Source organism: Anopheles moucheti, chromosome 3 (assembly GCF_943734755.1).
Source record: "Anopheles moucheti chromosome 3, idAnoMoucSN_F20_07, whole genome shotgun sequence".
In the NCBI taxonomy this organism is placed as follows: Eukaryota; Metazoa; Arthropoda; class Insecta; order Diptera; family Culicidae; genus Anopheles; species Anopheles moucheti.
Window position 1 is genome coordinate 85524060 of NC_069141.1, and position 22041 is coordinate 85546100.

At 44.4% G+C, this 22041-nt stretch overlaps 1 protein-coding gene across 1 annotated transcript in view; it reads left to right on the plus strand.

Annotated features, from left to right (window-relative positions):
• The first annotated feature begins 279 nt into the window (after positions 1-279).
• The window catches only part of LOC128302208 (uncharacterized), a 79243-nt gene continuing 57481 nt past the window's right edge, over positions 280-22041 (plus strand). Inside the window, exons 1-2 of the mRNA XM_053038968.1 lie at positions 280-441; positions 18105-18256. The gene's annotated coding sequence lies outside the window, so the exon portion shown is untranslated. The remainder of the gene's footprint in view (positions 442-18104; positions 18257-22041) is intronic.

Below are 22041 nucleotides of genomic sequence, written 5' to 3' on the forward strand. Positions count from 1 at the left end.
GCCACATTGTGTGAGTGTGAACGTATTTATGTGCCTGTAGGTGTGCCGGTGGTGTTAAAAGTGCGTAATCTCATCCCAGCATCATTTTGCATAATGTTCCGATCGTTTTTGTATCATAAAGTTCCAAATTAACAGGTGAAGCAACAACCGAAACCTTCCCGCAAACGTGCCGTGTGCGAAAAGAAGTCACACTCCACGCTGTGTTAGTGACAGCAAACTGGTTTTCGTGTTTGGAGATTGAATATTTTATCACTCCCCCCCGAAGGGTTGATCGTTCTGAGTTGTTTTTTATTCGTCGTTTGCTGCAATCTTTCCACTGCGGCAACGTTCGTGCACAGCGATCGCTGGTGGTGGTCAACTGTCCAAATAAGGCGAAGCACAATACAGCGAACCACAAAAGGATAAAGTCATCTTGCTGGGTTTGTCGGACGCGCCTTCAAGGTAAGCCAGTGGTAGAAGAAGACCAGAAACGAATGTCCACCCAGGGAGGGAAGGAAACGAATTATGTTATAAGCGCAGCTTTAGCTGTAGCACAGTTTAATGCTGAAAATTCCGCAAAACAGCACTGTCGTGACAAAGGCTCATAATTGTGTTTGGCAAACAAAACAACAGGAATCTGTCACGGTCCTTTCACAGTTAAAAAAACTGTTATACACGATCGCGGCATAACATCAGCCGCCGCTGCATCTTGGGATGTGCAGCCAAGCGATTTGGTCACCGGTTTGCTGAGGTGTAGCATGCGGGTTGCGTATACGCTACCGGACCACCTTGCAGTGACAATGACCGAAAATGTGTTTTTGCTTCTTAAAATATAATCACACACGCACACACGATACGGTTAACAATCAGTGATTATGCTAATTTTATGAGCATTTGCTTTTGCATGCAAATTACATACTACTGTTTCAATTTCCAAGTTCCAGAAACATGTGCTTATTATTAAACATAAGCGCTCTTATATTTCTTGCCAAGAATAAAATATTTTTCAAAGATAAGTCTGCTCACCTCAACAATTATTTATGTCATTAAAGCTATTTAATTGTAAAAATTGAGGTATTCAAGCACAAAAGGAGCACATAGAAGATATAATTTAGCTCACGATAAGAATGATTCTCAACGGATATATAAAACGCTAATTATACCACATCAGAAGCCACACTAGAATTGAAACAAAGAAACTTCTACGAGCAACCGAAATGTCGCTACAAAACCACAAACATTTGTAGCCATCTGTACCGGTTGTGGTTTCTATACTGTCCCTCCAAAACTAAAAACCACCGGTAGCCTTTCCACTTTGCCCGAACCTGAGTTTGATTGGTTTCTTTATTTTCCTACAACCAGTCCAATACATAATTGTAATGATCATTTACAGCCGATCGATTTCGAAACGGAGTCACACTGTGAATAGTCACATCAATCGTTCAAGCTTACCGTTTTGGACGTTTGGAAAAAAACACAGACAGGTGCTGGTACACACAACCCCGCTCATGCATGACAGAACGCGGAGAGCCACGATCGGGTTCGCCGTTGTGAGGTTCCTAGCTTACCGGGGCGTTGAAGTCTTTTGTTCCGGGAGGGAGTAAACGTGCGTAATTACGGTGTTGCGGTAACGGTGGAAACAAAACTATCGCTGTCATATTATTGTGGCGTAGATATTTTGATGCTTTTGTGCGAAGTTTGTTTGGTTGTGCTGGTCTTCCACACGGTACGGAAGCAAAACCAGAACAATCGCACAGACTGGAATGAAAAGGACCGTGTCACGACAGACACGATCGACCCAGTAAACTGGTGTGCTGTCGATGGTGTGGCTATGAAGAAGCTCGATCGAAGAAAAGAACTACGGTGAAGATCACATGACGAAACAGGTGATTCATTTGTGCAGCAAAATGCGGTGCCTGTGGGCGGTTTCAGCCGAATTGAACCGTGAGTTGCGCCACCTTCTACCGAAAAGAACAATCGAGCCGACGGTTTTAGCATCTGCCGGTAGAGCGTTGCGCTGCGTGATGAAACGACAGACAGACTGCGAGCTGAGAGGCGTTAAACATTCGCAACCGTGCCGAACGCAAACAAACGTGCCGCCCTGTAGCTAAAACAATCTCCCACGGTTCATACGGGCGGCAAAACGCGAACGGAAGTTATGGGCATCTGGGTCGTTTTGGAAAATCAATCAAAACTAATACTTGGTTCGTTTCGAACAGAACAAAATCGATTAACGGGGTTTGATGGCACACGAGCACCAACTGTTCCTTAAGGAAGAATGATTAATGGACAGTAAATTTCGCTGTAGTACATTGTTGTACTTAACTCAGCAACATCAACTGCGATCTAAATCACATCAAATGGAACTTACGAAGAGAAACCCAAAAAATCCATAAATACCTACACGTTACCATAATCAACCAATGTCATTGACCGATCTTGACATACGCAGTGTGGTGGCGGATTCAATCAGTGGAATGAAAATTCAGTGCATTAATTCAACCACACCAAGCAGGGCCAGGTATACAACGATGACATCAGCCCCGGGTTGTTGTGAATTTCGATTTATACCAAGCACCATCGTCGAGTAAATCCTTGATCATGACATCAGATCGTTGAATCGAACAAAAGGCAATGGAAGTGCTTGAATCTCATTGCGTTGAGCTCAGCTTAAGATAGATGGTGGTGTAAAATAAATATTTCCTTAATGTAAACCCATATAAAAAGGCTTAACTGACAGTAAAGTTTTGATTTATTTCTTCACTCTCTGGAAAGTGCTTTATTATCGGAATAAAAATTTCTTAAAGTAAACAACGTATGCTAACTTTGTCCTTTTTCTAACAAGTAGTGAAGAGGAAAAATTGTTAAATTAAACAATGTCGAATGAAAATCATCCAGTCCACACTAAGATCAAATTAACATAAATTATTCAATATGATGGATAATTGTTTGCAGTACTTTCAGGTTAATTTAGTAAAAGTTTCCACCAATGCTCACAAAAACATTATCGTAATATTCAAAAGTCACACCCCTGCGATACGGAAAATCGGTGTCAAACGGTTTAGCCTCATTTGCGTAACCTGTCACGGGGCTGAGTGTTTGTAGGTCGAAAGGTTTGCCCTCGTAGAGCCCAAAACCGTATCGAGGTACGGAGCACATTCGGGTTAGGCCCGCTTCGAAACTTCCCCAAAATCACAAACCCCCCCTAATGATTATGTCATACACATCTTTCTTGACACCGATGTGAAAGGTTGTACGAGTACGAGCCGGAGAAGGAGAGGGCAGCAGATGGATGGAAAGAAAAACAGAAGATCATTCGTTCCGGCAGTTTGCCAACGACAAGTTGGAAGGGCAATATTTGTGCGTGAGCGTTTCACCGAACGTTCGATTATGATGCCATATCGTTCATAAGAGAAGACTCCTTCCCACCTTTCCCGTAAGAGACCAAACGTGCGGAAGGTGCGTCAGAAACGCTACCACACCTTCTGCCGCTGAGTATCATGTCCGTCACCGGCGCCGCACCGTGACTACATTCCAATTTGCATAACAAATCAATCGTAAACCACGACGAATCGATCGCGCGCGTATGCGGGTGTACGGGTGTGTTTCGACGCGGGGTTTTGTCATATTTTGTTTCAATGCCATACCAAGGCAGCCCGCCCTTGTGCCAGTGCCGAGTGCGAACAGCTGCCAACCTAAACCTACTCTCCAACCCACGGGCCCCAAACGGTGAGCCAAAACGGAAACTGCCTGAAGGCTAGGCGCTGCGTAGCACTGCGCGAGAGACCTTGAAATCTATAAATACTGTAACGAGTCTTACCGCTGCTTCTTCGAAAGGTCCGCAAGTGAGTGGGGTTGCGCGGGTGCCCACGATGACACTCTCGTCAGCCATCACTCCTGCTGCACTGTGCGGTTGCGGTTAAGATGATGCTTCTTTTCTGTGTGCTTCTTGGCGATGCTTCCGGAGGCGAACTGCAAGTAGCTCAAGAAGATGCTTTTGTAATGTGCTTGCCCGACATGGTGCGGAATATTAATCACTGAGAAGCTTCCCAAGTGCCAACATTCTGCAAGAACTGTATCGCTACGCCAACGGAACGGTAGTTCACCAGTACTTCAGTGACACAATTAAACTCCGTTTTACAACACAGGCAGCAGCAACAATCCGGGAGCGGTCTATTAAGCTAAATTCATAATTGTGTCTAAATGGGCTCGAACGGCGGGTTCCAGAGCTACACCGAGCGAGAATGGAGAAAAAGGGAAGCTTAAAACATAATACCGACAACCGTTGTCAATTCGTTCCTTCCCTATGTCAACGGGTGGACATACGGTGGCGCATACCGTTGTAATTTTGTGCCCAGGCAATAACACATTTTCTTTAATTAACATCAAATCCCGTCTCCACCAGCCCTTTTCTTTCCCCCCCGGAAACGTTAAGCCCTTAATAAAGCGTCGTTCTTAATGTGACCGACAAACCCCCCGCCGGAGTGGCTTACTACGTACACGGTGAAACATATAAGCCGAACCGCATTAATTCAGGTTAACTCCGCCGGGGCCGTTTGTGCCGTTTTATGCAAGTGGACATCATTTACGAGTTTGGACCGCATTATAATTTTCATTATCGATGCCATTGTTCCGTGGCGGTATGATGGGACCACTCGGTAACTGTCATCTAGCAGGGCGCTTGTTGCCCACGTCAAGTGCGCCGGCTCTTCAGCGCAAGGGCATAACAACCTCTGCTCTACCAGCGTTTACATTGTTCCATTATGCAACACAGCAAGAACCCCCTCACTCAATGGGGTGGATACAAATGGGTGAAACAATGGTCAAATCGAGATGCTTCTTGCGTGATGTTTGAGTTCCCCCTTTTTTTCTCCGTTGCCTTGTTTAAAGACCCGTGCGCACGTGCTGAAAGATAATTTATGCACTCACACTTCACACCCTCTGGGCGACTGCGGGTAAAGTTCCACGCAACTGATTTTAGACGAGAGAAGCTCCACGAAAGAACCCTTCCAACAGTGATTACTTGATTGCGGAGAAACAAATTGCTACACACAGCCAAAACACGTGGCCAGATAGGTAGGGCAATGCACAACCACGAGCTGTCTGTCACTTTCGTTCACGGCGAAAACACGGCCATCCATTATTGCCTTAAGAAATGGCTGATTTCCGCTTCCGTGGTGTCGCTGTTGTAATTTATTCAATCTTCATTGAACGAAACCATAAAAGGGCGCTCCGCAACTGGAAGGACAAACCCAATCGGGATAGCGTTGATAGTGCGTCTGCTTCATCCACTCGCCATTAACCGTGAACCACAAATCCACAACACGATCGACAACCCCGTCCTCGAGTCGTGCGTCATCATCGTGCATAATAATTCGCGTTTCCTTCACTGCCAAAAATGGTGCGACTACGCTGTGCCAATACTCTGGACAATTCCGGATCACGAGCGCACAAGAAAGAGAAGGAAAAAACAAGCACGCGAAGAACCAATCCACCGATTGGTGGTTGTGAAAACGGAAGATTACTTAATCTTGATGGACGAAAGGCGGCAGTGGGCTTAAAGATAGGCGTGATGAACACTAAAAATACATCCATCCGAACCCGAATCGGTTCGGGAGTTAATAACAGTACGGTGAAGTTTCGTTGTTTTCTTCTCAAAATTATTGTTACACAATCGTGCTCCACAATGTTTGCTGTTACCAAAACTTCGATCAACAACAACCCGGACGAGTCAGATCAAATAATCGATGAGATGATCTTGCCGGCTGCAAGATCATTGGTGGAACGGGGTGCAAAAGGAAAGTGGAACTTTTACGCCAAACTGTCCATGGCTTACGTCATCGGAAGCAGAGTTCAATTCGGCTTTTTGCCTTTAGCGCGAGGTGGAGTCAGCAGGATTGATCTTTGGCAAAGCTTCGTGCCGTAAGACAAACGAGTTTTGTGCCGCAAAATTGTCACATTTCGGGTTGTGTTGGCGCAGTTCGTTACATCCGCGGTGTACGCCTACCACGGGTTGACTGGTACCTGGCGCAAACCCTGCCATCTGGACAAACTCACTCAAGTTTATTTTGCCTGGGCGTACCAAAGATGTATCCGGTTTAGAGTGTACTTGTTATATTGTTGTTACAAATGGCAACGGATTTAATGGTGGTTTTGTCAGTCGTCCGCAAAAGGCTACCATTCATTCTTATTGAAGTCAACAACCCCTTGGAACAATCCTTCCCTTATTTGCTTGGTTGTGCTTCGTATCATTAAAGGCATGTTTTCAATAAAGTTCTCTATTATAACTTAACTATTCCAGCGAGACTATTAACTATTCCAGCGAGAAATAAAGCTTGCATATTTCCTCCGAGACCGACGCCGCCATCAGCTACACCACTATAAAGGGCCATCGAACAATTATAGAATAAACTTCTTCTAAATAACTTCTTCCTGAAATTACAAACTACAGCGCAAACGCAACAAGAGAACTAGAAATCGAAAGCAAATCCTAAGGTCGACATAAGCTTCCATATGATCACGAAACTTTGTTTTCATCACAGTTGCTTACTGCCCTGGAAAGACCAACGGTAGCGATGATGGTGAGTCATCTAAACAACCCAACCCAAAAACCGGGACGCTTAATCGTCTTCAAACGCCTTCGAAGCCACGAAACCAGACGCCCCACACTAATGTATGCACATGAAACGCGTGACGGTTTTGTTTTTACTTTCATGCTACACCGCCGGCGTTTAGAGGACTTCGTTCGCTAGATCGTACGATAGCGGACCATCTGGAGACGGTTCGTTACAGCACGGTACAAAGCACCCTTCAGTGTAAGGGTCATTTGTTTTGTCCTACCGCTAGGTGCAAGTGTGACATTTGGCGGGAAGAGTTATTTTAGTAATGTGTTGTATTTTTTTTTTGTTTCTAATGGCCTAAAAACCGGGCAAACAAACAACGATGATCACGGTCGCTGAGAACGCGTGTGATCATGCACTTTCATTTAAATTTCCCGTTTGCTGTTTTGATATGCAAATTGATATTCACACTCTCTTCGGGGTGAAGGGTTGTTCGGTAGGAACGAAGCAGCATAACTCTCATTCCGCGAAGGTTACATGCAACGGCGTACGGGGGAGGAAGCTTAGAAATGTGCCCGCTGTCTGCAACGTTAACCACCAGTCTTGTCAAACGTCCATGATAAATGGAAAATTCTTTTCACCCTGTCAGCGAATCGGCGGCCACAAATCACCATCCCATTGGTGAATTCCTTTCCCAGCGCGAACTGCTTTGCCGTGTGAGGTTCGTCGCTTGGCGCTAAACGCAACTCGCCAACGAAATCTTCCTCACGGTGCGCATCAATGCAAACACGCGCGCAATCGCAATAAAGCGAAACTCGCGCATTGATACGGAGCGAGCAAGAGAACGGACGAGGCGGACGGTAGTAGTACCTTATTTTTCCTCTCCCTTAAAATTTTGTACCGTCGCGAAAGTGGTTTTTCTAGTTAGTAGTGCTTCCGAGCGAATTCGTTTGCGACGGGCGCTGCAGCGAAAACAGCGATGCACTCGGCGGGCGCACGCCTCTGCACATTGCCCGGAGCGGGCGTGGAGCGGAAAGGGATGAAAAGTTGAAGTAAAAGTTGTACTAAGCCGGTGGGCACTTATCACTGCTGCAGTACCAGCATCATGCGGCACACGGAGGGGTTGTGTTGAGTTGGGTCGAAAGAAAAACAGGTTCCCCTTTATGCAGGCGACAATCTTCTAATCCCAATCCCAAAACTGGCTGCTCCTACCTCTTGAGAAGGAGAGGGAGGAAGAGAAGATGTATAATATTTAATCCGCATCCCACACGCACGCGGGTACGGGAGTGGATTATGTAGGTTTTTCGCTTAATCTAATCGTCCCCCGACAGAAGGGTCTGCAATGCGCCTGAATACATTAGCAACGTGTGTTGTTTGGAGGAACAACTTTCCCAGTGCCCTATAGCTTCAGATCAGGGAAAAATAGGTGAAGAAAACGGCAGCGTTGAGTATAGATTTTCATTCCCCACATTTCCTGGTACAAACATTCGTCTGTCTGTGACCGTGTGTGACTAACGGTAAGTTCACCCGTTCCTGTCTTCGCTAGCACTTTCTGTCAGACCAAAAAAAAAGCGATGCATATTAGACCTATTGGTGTAATTTCTGCAACGCTTTCCCTGTTCATACAGTGGGGCGATGTGTATCGCAACAGTGCCATAGCCGAATGTACTTAAACTTGCAACAAGTATGTTGCTTTGGACATGTTTCCAACCCGGGTTATCCTAAACCCTCTCCACAACTCTCTGCCCGGAAACCAACCCGTGCGTACTGGAGAGTCTTTTACTGTAAGCATCATACTGCAGCGCCAAGGAGTTGTGCTTTCATTTTTTTATTTGTTTCGTTTTCCATCCTTCCAAACTCCAGTCGCCGGTCTTTCTTTGCACTCTTTTGAACTCTCAAAACACACACACACACACACACACACACAAACACTGTCCTATTGATCTTCTTGTTAATGCTCGTAAGGAAAACAAACATAGCCATGTCGCCCCGTCGGTGAGGAATTCCGAGGGTAGACTGCATGTGCGAGAAACATTCAAAGTCTTGCTTTGATCTGCCTGTTTACGATGCAAAACTAGGTAACGAGCACTGGTAACATGTGCATTCCGCTTCCACGGTACCACATCACGACTCGCAACGGTAATCGATACCGCACCATAAAGCGCCCCATACAGCTGATTCTAGTCTGATCTAGTTCGTCCGTTCTGTCTCTCTCCTTCTCTTCGGTAGCCCTCCCGCATATCGGGCACGATTTCCACATTTGGTGTTTGCACTTTGGCTCGTTGGCATGCTCGACGCTTTCAAAGCTCTCGGTTCCCGCTCTCGGTAATGCTCCTGACGGACGGGAAAATGAAACGAAGTTTGGTTGTTTGGTTTTCTTTTCACGTTCCCTTTCTGTGGCTGGTTCTATTCCCTTTTTCGTACGGGGTGGTGGAATTCGGAGCCACCGGACCCATCTCCATTCCATTGTTTGTTCATTGTTGCATCTGGTGGAGTTTTTTTTTCCACTCGCAAGAAAGTGAAACGGGAAGAATGTTGCTATGCGGCACGAGCTCCACCGTGGAGCCAGTGCGAAAAGTGAAAACTCGCTTTGATAATATTGTACGGATGAATTATCGTACAGGTTATGGAGGTGTTTTGGGTTGAAAGATCTTAACCTTCATGTAATTATACTCCTGCAGAAATACTCAATTTAATAATCCACTACAAAGGAGGGATTTGATGTATTGTCCTGGTTGTATTCCAAGTTCTAAAAGTAAACCGAACGAATATACCTGCTCTACTAAATTAGCTGCATAAAGTTCAATGTGAATTGGAAGCAGAGCAAAGTGAAAGTTTACAAAGCCATTGCAAGTCCACAAAACCACAAAAACTATCTCGAAAAAACAAGTCACGAAAGAAGCACTTACATAAACAAGCAATTGATTGGCTACTCGCAACCGTGGCGCACACTCCCCAATTAGAATGGAATTACAAAGATCAGTTCATGCTGCTGCTGCTGATCACAATGAAATGAAGGTGCAACGGATGTATTATTACAGGTTGCTCGTAACACGTTGGCATTGATTTCACCTTCGACTAATCCTCATCGTGCATACATACTTGGCGGACGGATCTTGTTCATCTCCTTACAAGAACCGAGGTGCCCCTTTATAACAATCGCACGCTGAGCAGGTTGTGTACACAGACAAAAACCCAGCAAGTTTGACCAGCCGGTAGTTAGAAGCAATATTTCTTTTCCATTTGTTCCCGCCTGCACACACCGGAGCGCTGGTGTCATTCGAAACCTACGCAGCTAGTGTGGCGTGTGTGTGTTGTGGACGCGATCTAACACCTTTTGCCACCTAAACAATCTCGCCCCGGACAGAGGGAAACGATTTATTAGTCTCCGAGGTAGTTTTTGCTTTGCAACACTCTACCTCGTCAACTCGGTTCAAGCGTGCGTCTAGACACCGGGATAGTTAGGCAGCAGGTCCCGAGCGAATCAGAAACCGTCAGAACTACGGTTCGCTTGGCTGTCCCCACCATTCTGCCCCTCTGTGCACGAGCTGTGTGTACCACGATCGTTAGAGATTCGGAGCGTGAGGAAATTCCTCTGCCCGAAGGTCGTTCGAAATGTCATTAGATATGGCTTTGGAGTGGATCAAGCGCTGGTTCGGTTGGTACGCTGTTGAGTTAGAAAACCGATCGCTGGTGGGTTGAAAGAGAAGGTGCTGCCAGCTCGAACTGCAATCGCGAGTCGTTCGAAATGGAAGGTTTTGAATAAAATGTACGATTCGGTGGGAAGTTGTTCATCCCACGGTTTTTGTTTTTTTTTTTTGTGACTGTGGGCTGTGGGTTCGGATTCTGGTTACGCGCTGTTCTGGTATTTTGTGCAACAGATGGTCACTCTGCGTGAAGAATTTTGAACAGGAAATCACGACTTTTCGATTCTTTTTAATCGAATTCTGGTGTGCGTGGCAGAAAACTAATCGAATTAAATGTATGTAGTGGGTCTTTTACAAAGAACACAATGGTAAAAGAGTAAAAAACAATCAAAGCGAGTGTAGAATGATGTTTCCTGTTTAAGAACCTGTATTGAGTGGTAGAAAAGCCAATCATTGACCGTTCAACATTACAAAACTATAACCTGTTTCAGGCAATCGTTTTGAAGGTGCTAACTCAAGATCAGGCTCAACCGATCGTCAAAGTGCAACAGGATTTATGCATTATGTCGTCTGTGGTATGACGAGCGCAACGGGTTCCGTTAGAGTGCGCGTTACCTGCTGACAAAGCAAGATCATTAGTATGTAGTTACTTTTGCTTTAACGGCTAATAGTGTTCTTCGGAGCTCCGAACATCAGACTCAAGGCTTCTTGTACCTCATTTACATACTATTTCCATTATCGAAACATACCAACAAACGTGCACTGCATGTCCCAAATAAACTCAACCCAAACATGTTCACCATATCCATAGGAAACACTTCATCAATCTAAATGCTTCCCTGCTTGTTGTGTAATCATACTCACAGGCAGGGTCAGTGAATCGCACGTAGAACAAATGCTTCCTATCAAACCGATCAACACCTCCCCATCAACAAAACCACTCAGCGCACACTTTGATAGATGAAAAGAAAATGAGTCCACAAACCCTGAACGCGATGACGCGTGAGCTCCGCTTTAGGGCACAAATCCCAACATGCACACACACACACACACTCGTGCCAGCGAGGCGACAAGATTAATGCTCCCGGAGTAGTTATGCAAAAAAAAACATAACGCCGAGAGAAACGAGTCGATCAGCGGCATAACTGCTTAATCATGAGCCACTTCATCGCGCCACAACAAACAAATACACACACACACCCTGGGCGTTCAGTGTGTGCGGAGTTTTTAGCTCAGCTTTTCCTTCGTGTTTGCCCTTCATCACTTGTCTTCCGCAAAATCTCTCATTGTGCTTGGTTGAGGTTGGGATGATGGCTGGTGGCACAGTTGGCGGAACGTTTGCTCGAGAGCATAAATCATCACCTCATTATTAGTAGCACGACGGACCAAAGACTCGATGTGAAACGATTACGTCAGAGTGCGATAGTGCTAAGTGTTACCGAATCACAAAGAAAGTTGATTTTAATTATGTGGAACTGGTGGGTGAGTGTATTGTTTTCGTTTATGCGTTTTCTAAGGGCAATTACTTTAATTGAGATGGTTACGTCAGGGATGTCGCTCAACTAAATGAAATGCTTTATTTATGTGTAAATCATCTATTCGCACTAAACTGATGTTTCTTTACTGAAAATTTAAGGGGAACATTTCAATGTGTGCCAAGATATAAAAAATTATGCGCAATTTGAATTAAAAAAAAATTCTGAACTTTCGTCGTTTAGTATTCAAACTTTGTGTTTTCCTTTGCCCTTCTTAACAGAATTGTAAATTATTAATTCTTTTTATTCACGTTTAGCGCCATCCCATGCAAGACAGTGCCCATACGTCCAATGAGTAGTTAAATTTGCCTTCATTTGAAGCGCATACTTCCTTTTGGTTGAGTACATTCATCAACAGAGCAGGATGTTGAGATTCAATTCATAGCTACATTCCACATCCACCTGTTAACTCTTCGGTTGTTAAAAACTACCCTTCTCGGTGCTGATCACAGTGCTGCTAAAAGGTACATTATAATTAAATCAGGTCCGATGCCGCGACGCGCAAACTTGGCAATGACATGACTGGTACGAAGCTTAATTGCAACCCTAAGCCCTAACCCTTGAAAGCTCGCCATCGACGGCGGCCATTTGCACCTTGCGCTCAACGTATACCAAGCCCTTGCGGCGAATGGTAGGAGCGCTGTACGGCTGTACCATATAAATGCGGAAAATCGCGAGTCCTCATATCGCAATTCCGATTCCGATGTCGGCAGCATTAATCTACACCATAATAACACCTAGCACGAGCTTTGGGGCTCGGTGTCGCCACCATTTGTAATTAGCACGTTTAAATGCACCTCCATTGTGTTGGGCAGTGCGCAGCAACAGATCCTTCCATCCGGCGAGGGAGAACTCACTTGCAGCCCTCAGTACTGCCACCCATACACATGAAACAAAACCAAACCATCAAACAGTAAGACGTGCAGTGAACTGGTTTTAATTTGAGTGAAAGCTTTCGAATTCGGAATGCGGTCATATTTATCCCTTCCATTTCAATTCTTCGACCTCCGTGCAGCTCCAGAACGCTTTGCCGGGGAGGTGGCGGCTGCAAATGATTGCACCCAATCTGACGTGAAGGGAACAAAAGCCAAGCGCCGAGAGGCGCCTTCGCTATCAAATGCATTGAAATCGAAACGATAGCTGTGTGGTCAACCCATATCAAGCTAAATCCGATCAATGGCGCACACACAGCAATGGGACACGATAATAAAAAAAATCAGGAAAACAACCTTTCAATTAGACGCATGTAATTGAGGCTGAAATGTGTCAACGATCGTGCCCCTAATCTCGGTAACATCTTGATTGATCGAACTTTCCATTGCTGTTCCGTTGACTATCATATCGAATGAAAAAAAACGGGTTGTAGGCCAGTTCAATATTTTGAAAGGGCGTCCAAACCCGCTTTTTTATTTCGGGCCCTTTCAGGCTCATGATACGCTGCTGTGACAAGTTATTTAAAGTTAAACTTCTCCATTACCTGCGATGCTTTCATCGTCCACCGCACAGTTGACTGTTAGGAATAGATCAAAATGGATGCCCAAAATGATGAAATAGTTTATGTAAGTGTTCCGCTTGCTGATAAACATCATCACGTTTATTTTTTTTTTTCGTTTCATTTCAATCCGCCCTTTACATTAACCTTCAACGAAACGGTTGATCGGATCGAGCGTTTTTACTTGACATTTCTTCGTAACATTTCTTTCGCCTTAAACGATCGTGCTTCGACCGTTGGGACGGTGGTTTTCGTGGAATGAGAATTGATCTCATTTTCGTTGTGATCGTTTCGGTCGAAATCATGTGCTCTTGTTTGTAAAGGATTTTATGAGGAGTCGAAACGAATTCAGTGCCAGAATTTTTTATAATTAAAAATGAAATTTATACATAAATAGCAAACAAATAAATCATCGTTCGTATGTACTTAATCGTGCCAATATTAAACCGATCCATTTAAAGCAGCAGGCGCCACTGTGCGGGTCATATTTTTAGGGACGCCTTTTAGGTTAATCGTTTCCCCCTTTTCGCTCCGCCAACCAGAGCATCACACCGAAACGGCAACAAGAGAATCATTTCGACTATTTCAGCCCCACTTGTGCACGGTTTCAATTTCACTCGCCAAAAACAAGAAGAATAAAAGCCCCGAAAAGCGAAACCGACATGCAGAACTAAACGAAACACGTCGAGGTTCTGTCTTTCGGATTAATGGCCGTGAGTCAGTGTGTCAGGGGTGGTTTTTTGCCAGGGAAGAAATCAGCACAATGATTGATGGTGTCACGCACCCAAAACCCGTCCGTTTGTTGCGCAGCCTCATATCTGCTAATCTCGTCTCGAATAATTAAGCGTTTAACAGCACGGCTAAGGGATTTAAGGGATAGTGCGCGCCGCACCGAAAAGCTCCCAGTCGGCGCCAAAATCCAAATGGAACGCGGAGTGAGCACCGTATTGAATAATGCATGTACACGAAAGCTGATGGAAAATAATCGCTCTAATGGCCATTTGGTGCTGGCATTTTCTCTCTCTCTGTCTGCATTTCCTCACGGATTGGAGGATGGCGTACGCGTATCCTAGCAAAGTCATTCCATTCAGCAACATCACACGAGCTTGTCACTCGTACTTTATCAACCATGTACATGTTTTTAAAGCACTCTACAACATCACACGGAAGTGCAGCGATTCAGTTTATTGTGCAATGGAATGTAGCAACACAATGGCCCGTAAGGCCAACTATCAAACGACAAGATTTTTCAATCATAGCCCATGAACTTGATGCGTGTGGGCAAATGGCCACTGTGAAGGGCCATCGTTCAATCGGTGCCCAATCGATAGTAAAAACGATCGTGAACATAACATCAATCCAAACACAGATCACTTTCCCTCGTCCATGCGTGGCCTTCGGTTGGCCCAGTATTACAAGGACTCACCTGAACTGATTGGCACCGGACACACGGACGCACAGCGTTCGATACTGGCTCATGCGGATACGGATCGATCACTGAAAAGTAAACGTTCATTTCCATAGTCGTCGTTTTTAACTACAACCAACAGGAGGGTCGAGTTGTACGGCTACGACTCCCACAACGGTATGACCTCTGTTTTCCCCATCTAAAAAAGACTCAATATAGCCAAGCAGCATTTGACATGTCATGAAGGTAACATACATTGACCAAAAGAGAAGAAAAAAAAACAGTTCAGATTACTGGCTTTTCCCATTCGTTTCGGACAATACGTTCAGATGAAGTTGGGTTCTCCTCTACAGATGAAAGGAAAAACACATTCCCTTCACTAACTGGAGACGGGTTCACCGAGTGCCGAACCATATTTTGGGCGTAGGAGATGAAATCAACCCTCCACACCTTAACAATTCTAGCTCCAAAAATGGCTCCATCGAAGACCTGCCTGCTATGGTGTAAAACACGCAATACGCTTCTGGTTGAAAAGCTATAAAAGGTAAACGACGTTGTACGGAGCTGAAATAAAGTAAGCGAACGATAGGCTGTGCAATACACCTCCCGGTTGAAGCATCCTATCGCTTGTTTTATGGCCGGATCTGACCAGTTGACCCGTTGCGTCGCTGTGTTATTGATAGGCATGTGAGGTAATTTATGGAAGTTTTGTCATAATTTTATACTCTGCTAATAAAAATATAGTACAGGGGAATAATATAATTTTTAATTGTAGCGAATGTATTTTCAACAGAGAGTTGGGCACTTCAAATGAATTACTTTGTGCTTAAAGTAGTTTACATATAAATAGTATTCATTCCTGTTTAAATCCAGCTTTAAAAATTTACACCTCTTGTTGCGTTCAGAACCCTCAGTAACTTTGTTTGCACAAAGCAGAGCGAACGAAGGTTAACGGCAACTCCACAATCTTCAATCAAACCACATCTCGCAACGAAAGGTTTATATCATCCCCGACAAGCGCCACGCAGCTCCAATGCATCTTAAGACGTGTCTGTTCCGATCGCATCATTTTATCAAGTTCAAGGAAAATCGTTCGCGGTTTTAAATCACTCCAGGTTGCTAACCGAACGCTGCGAACCGAAAGTGCCCGCAGGGCGTGAAAATCGACCATCCATCAATCGAGTTGATCCCGAACAAACAGCACACTACCCCCATCCGATGCCACTACTACATCAAGCTCAAACGTTGAAGGTCACAAATCTGGTGGATACGACCGCGACCCCACCCTCGGGGCAACCGGTGGTGGTTTATGTTTGCAGATTACTGTTGAACCAAAGCCATCGAATCGATCGACATTGGCCCCCAAAAGGGCAGCGGGTGGGAAAGGGAGCTGGCGACAAGGAGAGGGAGTGAAAGAAAATATGCCCCTTGCGTGGCGAACAGCAGTCCACCATGATTCTCCGCGGTCCGTCCAAAAGGAAGTTACAACCGAAACGTACACACAATAATTCGCCCACGAACCTCGTCCATTGTCCAGTGGACGGATTCACTTCATGAGCACGGTCGATGGGCCCAATCGGTTCGTGTCATGATGCGGACGGTTAGAGAAATAAGAAATCCATTCGGAACATAAAGCCAAAGCCTAAACCTATCCAATGAACTTGGATGGGGCCACCCATTGCTTGCAAGCGGCCTTCACGCCGGAGTCGTTGCGATGGATTTCGTCCGGACGATTGCATGCCATTTGTTTGGCCCGGACTGTTGGCGACACACGGCTGAAGGATGCAGGATGAGTGATTTTTTGGATCACCACTCTTCCACGTGGGGGAATGGGATTTTCGTGGCCCATTTCCGACCAATCGAAACTAATGCGCTTTCGTGGAAAGCATCAACCGGGCCATATGAGGGCGCACAGTGCACAGCGAACGGTTTCAATGTAATACTATAGAATTTATTTGGTTTGCTTCAATGGAGCCACAATAGAGTAATCAGCGTCGCAGTCCCGTAGATGGTTGTTTAGTTGAATACAATGTACATTTACAATGATAAGTTTAGGGATACTACTCTGTTGTATAGTTGTGCTTCGAATTCGTTCTTTTTATATTATTCTAATACAACTTCCAACATAATTTTCCAAGAGGGACAGAGGGTCTATTATGTGAGGATATAACCAGCTTAAAAACGTGACGAAAATCCTGTACCTTATCAATCCTCAGTTGATAAAGTTATCCGGCTTTCTCCAATTCACGATATCAAATGAATGTCCGGCTAAAAGCTGCCCTAGCGCTTTTCCTTCACCCGACCGGTAGCATTATCGGTCACTTCCGGGAATTCTGGTTGCCACGGACAGAAAGCAAACCGACAACCACCCGCAAGCGCGATTGTGACTTCATTCAGGCGGACCGTGAGAATGGAAAAGAAAATTGAACGTGCCCCGGCAAATTGAGGATATGTTGCACATGGGAACGCACCACATTCAGGACATGGGCCGGCCCGGCCAACCGCCTCCGTCATCGTCCGCCAACACCGCACCATTGCGCACAAAATCATAATAAAAAAGGAACAAACTCTGTACGGCCCATATGATGGCGAATGATATATGGTACCACCATAAACATTTTATGAACCATGTACCGCGATCGCTATCGATGATATGGTATGTGGAGAAGTAGTGGCTTTTTTATTGCTTTACTTATGTTTGGTTTGCTTTCGGTTTTGTTCCGCCGAACTGCATTACTGGCGCATTTTTTCTTCTACGATTGTGTTCGTTTCCGTGTTGGAGTTGGCGCTCGTTGTAAAGGCAGGGATGTAATTTGGTCAGCTTTACTATAGAGTTTCGATTACGAGGATATATACTAGTACTAGATTTGAGTTGCCGGATGCTCGATAATGGCAAGCGACAATGAAATTGAGGCGCAATGTGGCAAAGGAATAATCATAGCATGCTCGATTCCACCGTTGTTTTACGATGACTGAATACTATGGGTGGGATTTTATAGTAATCATAACCGTGTGAAAAATGTCGTTAGAGCATGAAATGGAAACAAATAGTTTCTACAGTTCGGATGTGGTGTGAACAATAATATGCGAGCTTTTTGTCTGTTTAAGTTTTTTTATGCAAACTAGAGACGAACTATTCTCAACTAACTTAAACCAAATCAACCATTGCAAAAACGTTTTCGGCACCATTTCGTGACAGACTGATTGCTTTACGATAATGAACGCTTCGTACCGATATGACGTAAGCCAGCTAAATGCTTCGAACGCCATGACTGGCACGCCATCGTACGGGTTCCCCATCATCAACTTGCGTGAAGATCATCACACAAAACGCGTACAAATCTTATGTAAACATAAATGACGTGCATTCTTCTCCGATTCTTTCACTTTCTACAACCACCCCACACTTCCAAACGTAACGATACGGAGCTGATTGTTAGAAATGTTGCTTATCTTTCCATACGCCGTCTGCTCTCGTTCCAGCTTTCCCTTCGTCCGCGATACATCGTAACGCACGCAACCATTCATACGTCGCTTTATTTGTGGAATCTGAAGCCGTTCCTGAGCCGCATTAACAGCCACGTTATATTAAGCACCGGGACGAGTGGAAGGCGCAACGGAAGGATACACTACTGGTAAGGTTAATTCTAGCCATTCCGTCTCTGTACGAGCATAATTTATTCTCCCAACCGGCATCATTACAATCAAAAGAGGATGATCACAGCCGAAGCTGAATGGAAGAATTCGTAGTCTATTAACTAATGCTAAGGTTGATGAAGGCGTTGTGAGGCATAATGAAGCCTCTGATTAACAACTCCCCAATAGGTATTTGATATGAATGGTTGGATTCCAGCTTTAAGCGCTGCACTCTTTAAGGGAAATGGAGCGTTGGGGATTAGTTAAAATCTCGCGCAATTCCCCATGTGTTTAAGTTGTTCGGTGTGACATTTATGCGACAGGAGCCACAATAGTTGTCACACCAAATTAGACGTGCATTACAAAGGTTGAGTAGTTCTTTTCTGGGCAATTGAATTCTACTTAAATTACCACGTGATGTATTGTTGCTTAAATGGAGAAATAACAAGAAATATTTCAGAAGACAATGCCTACTGCGACTGATTCATCGTAGCTGTTCCATCGTCAGATTCGGTGACAGCTTTTCGGAACTCTAAGCCCAACGCACATCAACAGTTCAGCTTCAAACGATCCCGATGCGATGTAAATTGATTAATGCTACTTACAGCTAGTCACACTTACAGACTTTTAAACCACTTCCACCGGAAAAAAAAAACAGAATCTCGACCTGCATTCAAGAACCCTTGAAATGATCAATAGTTTGCATCCGAAGCACGCCTCTCATTAATCATTGCCACTGTCTTGTAGACGGGAATATCTTTTGTTCCTTCCGCCATGGTAAAACACCGCAAACGAGTTGACCCAAAGTGGAGATACTCAATAAGCACCTTTTTTCTCTTCATTCACTTACTGGCTACTGGTGAGCGCCATTTGCAGACTGCAACTCTTATCCCATTCATCTTCGATACGAATAATAAAAGAATGCCAATCGCCGGCTACTTCGTGGAATGTCAACTATTTCCCATGTATCGATTCCATCATTATTACCGCGTGCAGCTCAAGATGCTTTCGCGCTGAAGATGCTGGAAAGTGAACGTTAACGACCAATTATTGGTCGGTTGCAAACACCAAACCTGATTCGATCATGTCCAAAACGGCAGAAGGTTACGCGAGGCTTGAAGACTCTGTCCGGACAAGCAGAGGGGATGGAACATTTACCTACGCCTACTCTGCTCCGGTACTTAAAACTTAAAGCTCTTAAGGGAATGGACGTACCGGCGCAAGTAGATGAAATATCAAATCTTCGCCGAAAAAAAAAACGGGAGAACTAACCGTAAGATGCATCACACCACTCCACTTCGGTATTGATACCATCGTTATGCTAATTAATGAAGCTATTAGGTGATTGTATCGCTAATCGATCTTTAATTTGTTTTCGGAACGCTACCATCTCGCTCGCACATTTCATGCACTTTCCCCCACGGCGCGCTTCCCGATCGCCTCCCAGCATCTGCGACTTTTAATTGACAGTTAATTTGGTAATTTAAGCATCCATCCGTTGGTCGATGGGTTTTTTTTTAGGAAAGTTTAAAAATCACCCCCTGACCCACCGAAACATGGGAGAAGTGAGTGAAGACGTAGAAGAAAAGAAACACTTTATGCTTAAATACCGTACCATTTATTGCACTTTTTAAGTTCATCCGCTTTCGATGACCCTCGGTGGGAATTTCGACGATGGGCATGAAACATCAGCGTGTGTTAAAGGTTAAGGACGGTTGAAAAATTGTTTCGATTTTTTTACGACACCCACCACGCACCGGCGATGGTTTTGAAGGTTTAGTCCGAAAAGGTCAAACTTATACGCTGGGCGTAAGCCGTGAGGAATTTCTCCCATAAAAGTATACTTCCGTAACGCTTTCCCGAAACCCTGCTTTACATCTGATTAATGAAATTTGACATTCCGTGAACTTTAGAGACGGAATTCATATGTGTTGCGAGAGTGGTTGTGTGTTTTTCTTTTCGGCGTTTTGTACGAAGCAATAATAATAAATTGGTTGCCCATACTATTGGTGCACTTCCTTTTGTCCTACTTTCGGGCACCTGTTGTTCGTGATGCACGTATAAGAGCGACCGTATAAACGCACATTAATATGATAATCGTTCCTTTATTAATGTCCAAAACGCTAACCCATCCCCGCTGAAGCTAGTAGAACAGGACAAACATTATAGATTTACCTCTAATTCATACCAAAACATCGTAAGCCTAGAAGTTATAGCATTCTTATCGCAATGGGGGAACTGATTTTCAAGACCCATTAAGATAGCCGACAACAATCGGAAAAGCAAATTAGTTTCTCCCTCCCATCCCAACCGTGCCATACCAATCGGGAGCTTTTGTGTCATAATTCAGTTCGGCTACCATATTTCACATGCAATCATTATGTATACAACTATTTCGATTCCCCAGCCCGTGCGGTCGTTTCGGTTCATCTGGCTTATGATTTGCGATTTGCATAATAATGGGAAATGGTTAGACATTCATTCAGCTGTTCGGAACGATGATCGGTCGGGTTGGGCCCGATGCTTACGAGATTGTTAAGCTGTGTGGTTTATTTTGTGAATATAGTCGTTTAGGGAAGAATAATTTAAAATAGACCTTTCGGTGGTAGTTTATTAGGCACAAGCAGAAAAGACATTCAATTCAAATATATTTGTTTAAAATTATCGAACTATTTTAATTATTAAATGGAGTTTTATTAAAATAACTTAGAAGGGTTTTTTCTCCATTGCTTATGTTATACCTAGCACACTAAGATAAGAACTAGCTAACATACATAATGCAGAGATGTAATCAGACAAATCAAACAAACAACGAAGAAACACTGGCAACATGATCTTTGCAAGATACGTTGCAGTGGGTGTCCTTTACAGAAATCAAATGATAGACCACATCGGGATAACAATCGCATCTAGATAATCGGTTCCTCGCGGTGACAATAATCAGATGTTGTCGTTTCGACCATTTCCCATCAGAACCTAATGCAATGAACAGAAGAAAAAAACTACAACAATCCCCGCTAAGTTCGCCGAGTTTTTCATCATAAACATGAAAACATTAAACAAAACACAACTCCAACCGTTCCTTCCGTAGCTTTCCTACACACCATAATTTGCCTGGGAATTGCACCAATCCAATCCGAACGCCATAAAAACCGAAAGGGAACCGAACGGTGCAGCAAAAAGTGAAATTAATAAAAAAAGGAACAAGCACTACTCTAAGCCTCGATATAATCGATATTTTATTGAGTCTGGAATCGTGACTATCTTGCTGCCTGCCGGGTACTGCCAACATTCGGAAGCCTAAACCAGCTAAATCGAACCAACAAACAGCCACTGCACACCGTTTACCGGCCAAAGCGGTCCGGTGCAAGAATGAAACCAAACGCGGAGAGCGATCGTTTGAAGGGCGAAAAATCGAGGCACAAAAAACGAGGCTAAAAACAATCTTCTCCCGGATCGTACTACAAGAATCCGTTCGCTAATTAACGGTGCATCGACATCAAGATGCAGCTCCGTTCGTACCACCGCGAAACCACAAAGCCGGCCTAAGCGAACGAACGAACGATTTTCTTTACGATTTTACGTTCGGATTCGCTGTGCTTTTCTTCTATTGAATCGTTTCTCGCATGGGAAACACGGTGCTAGACTACCTGTAAGTTATGCCTGTGAGAGGCCGTTTTTGTTTAAGCTTGTTTTTATAATGTTTTGTCTGCTAAATCTTCCCAACATGACTCTTGCAAGAAAGTGCACCAAAAAAATACAGCATGATTTAGAAACAATTTAA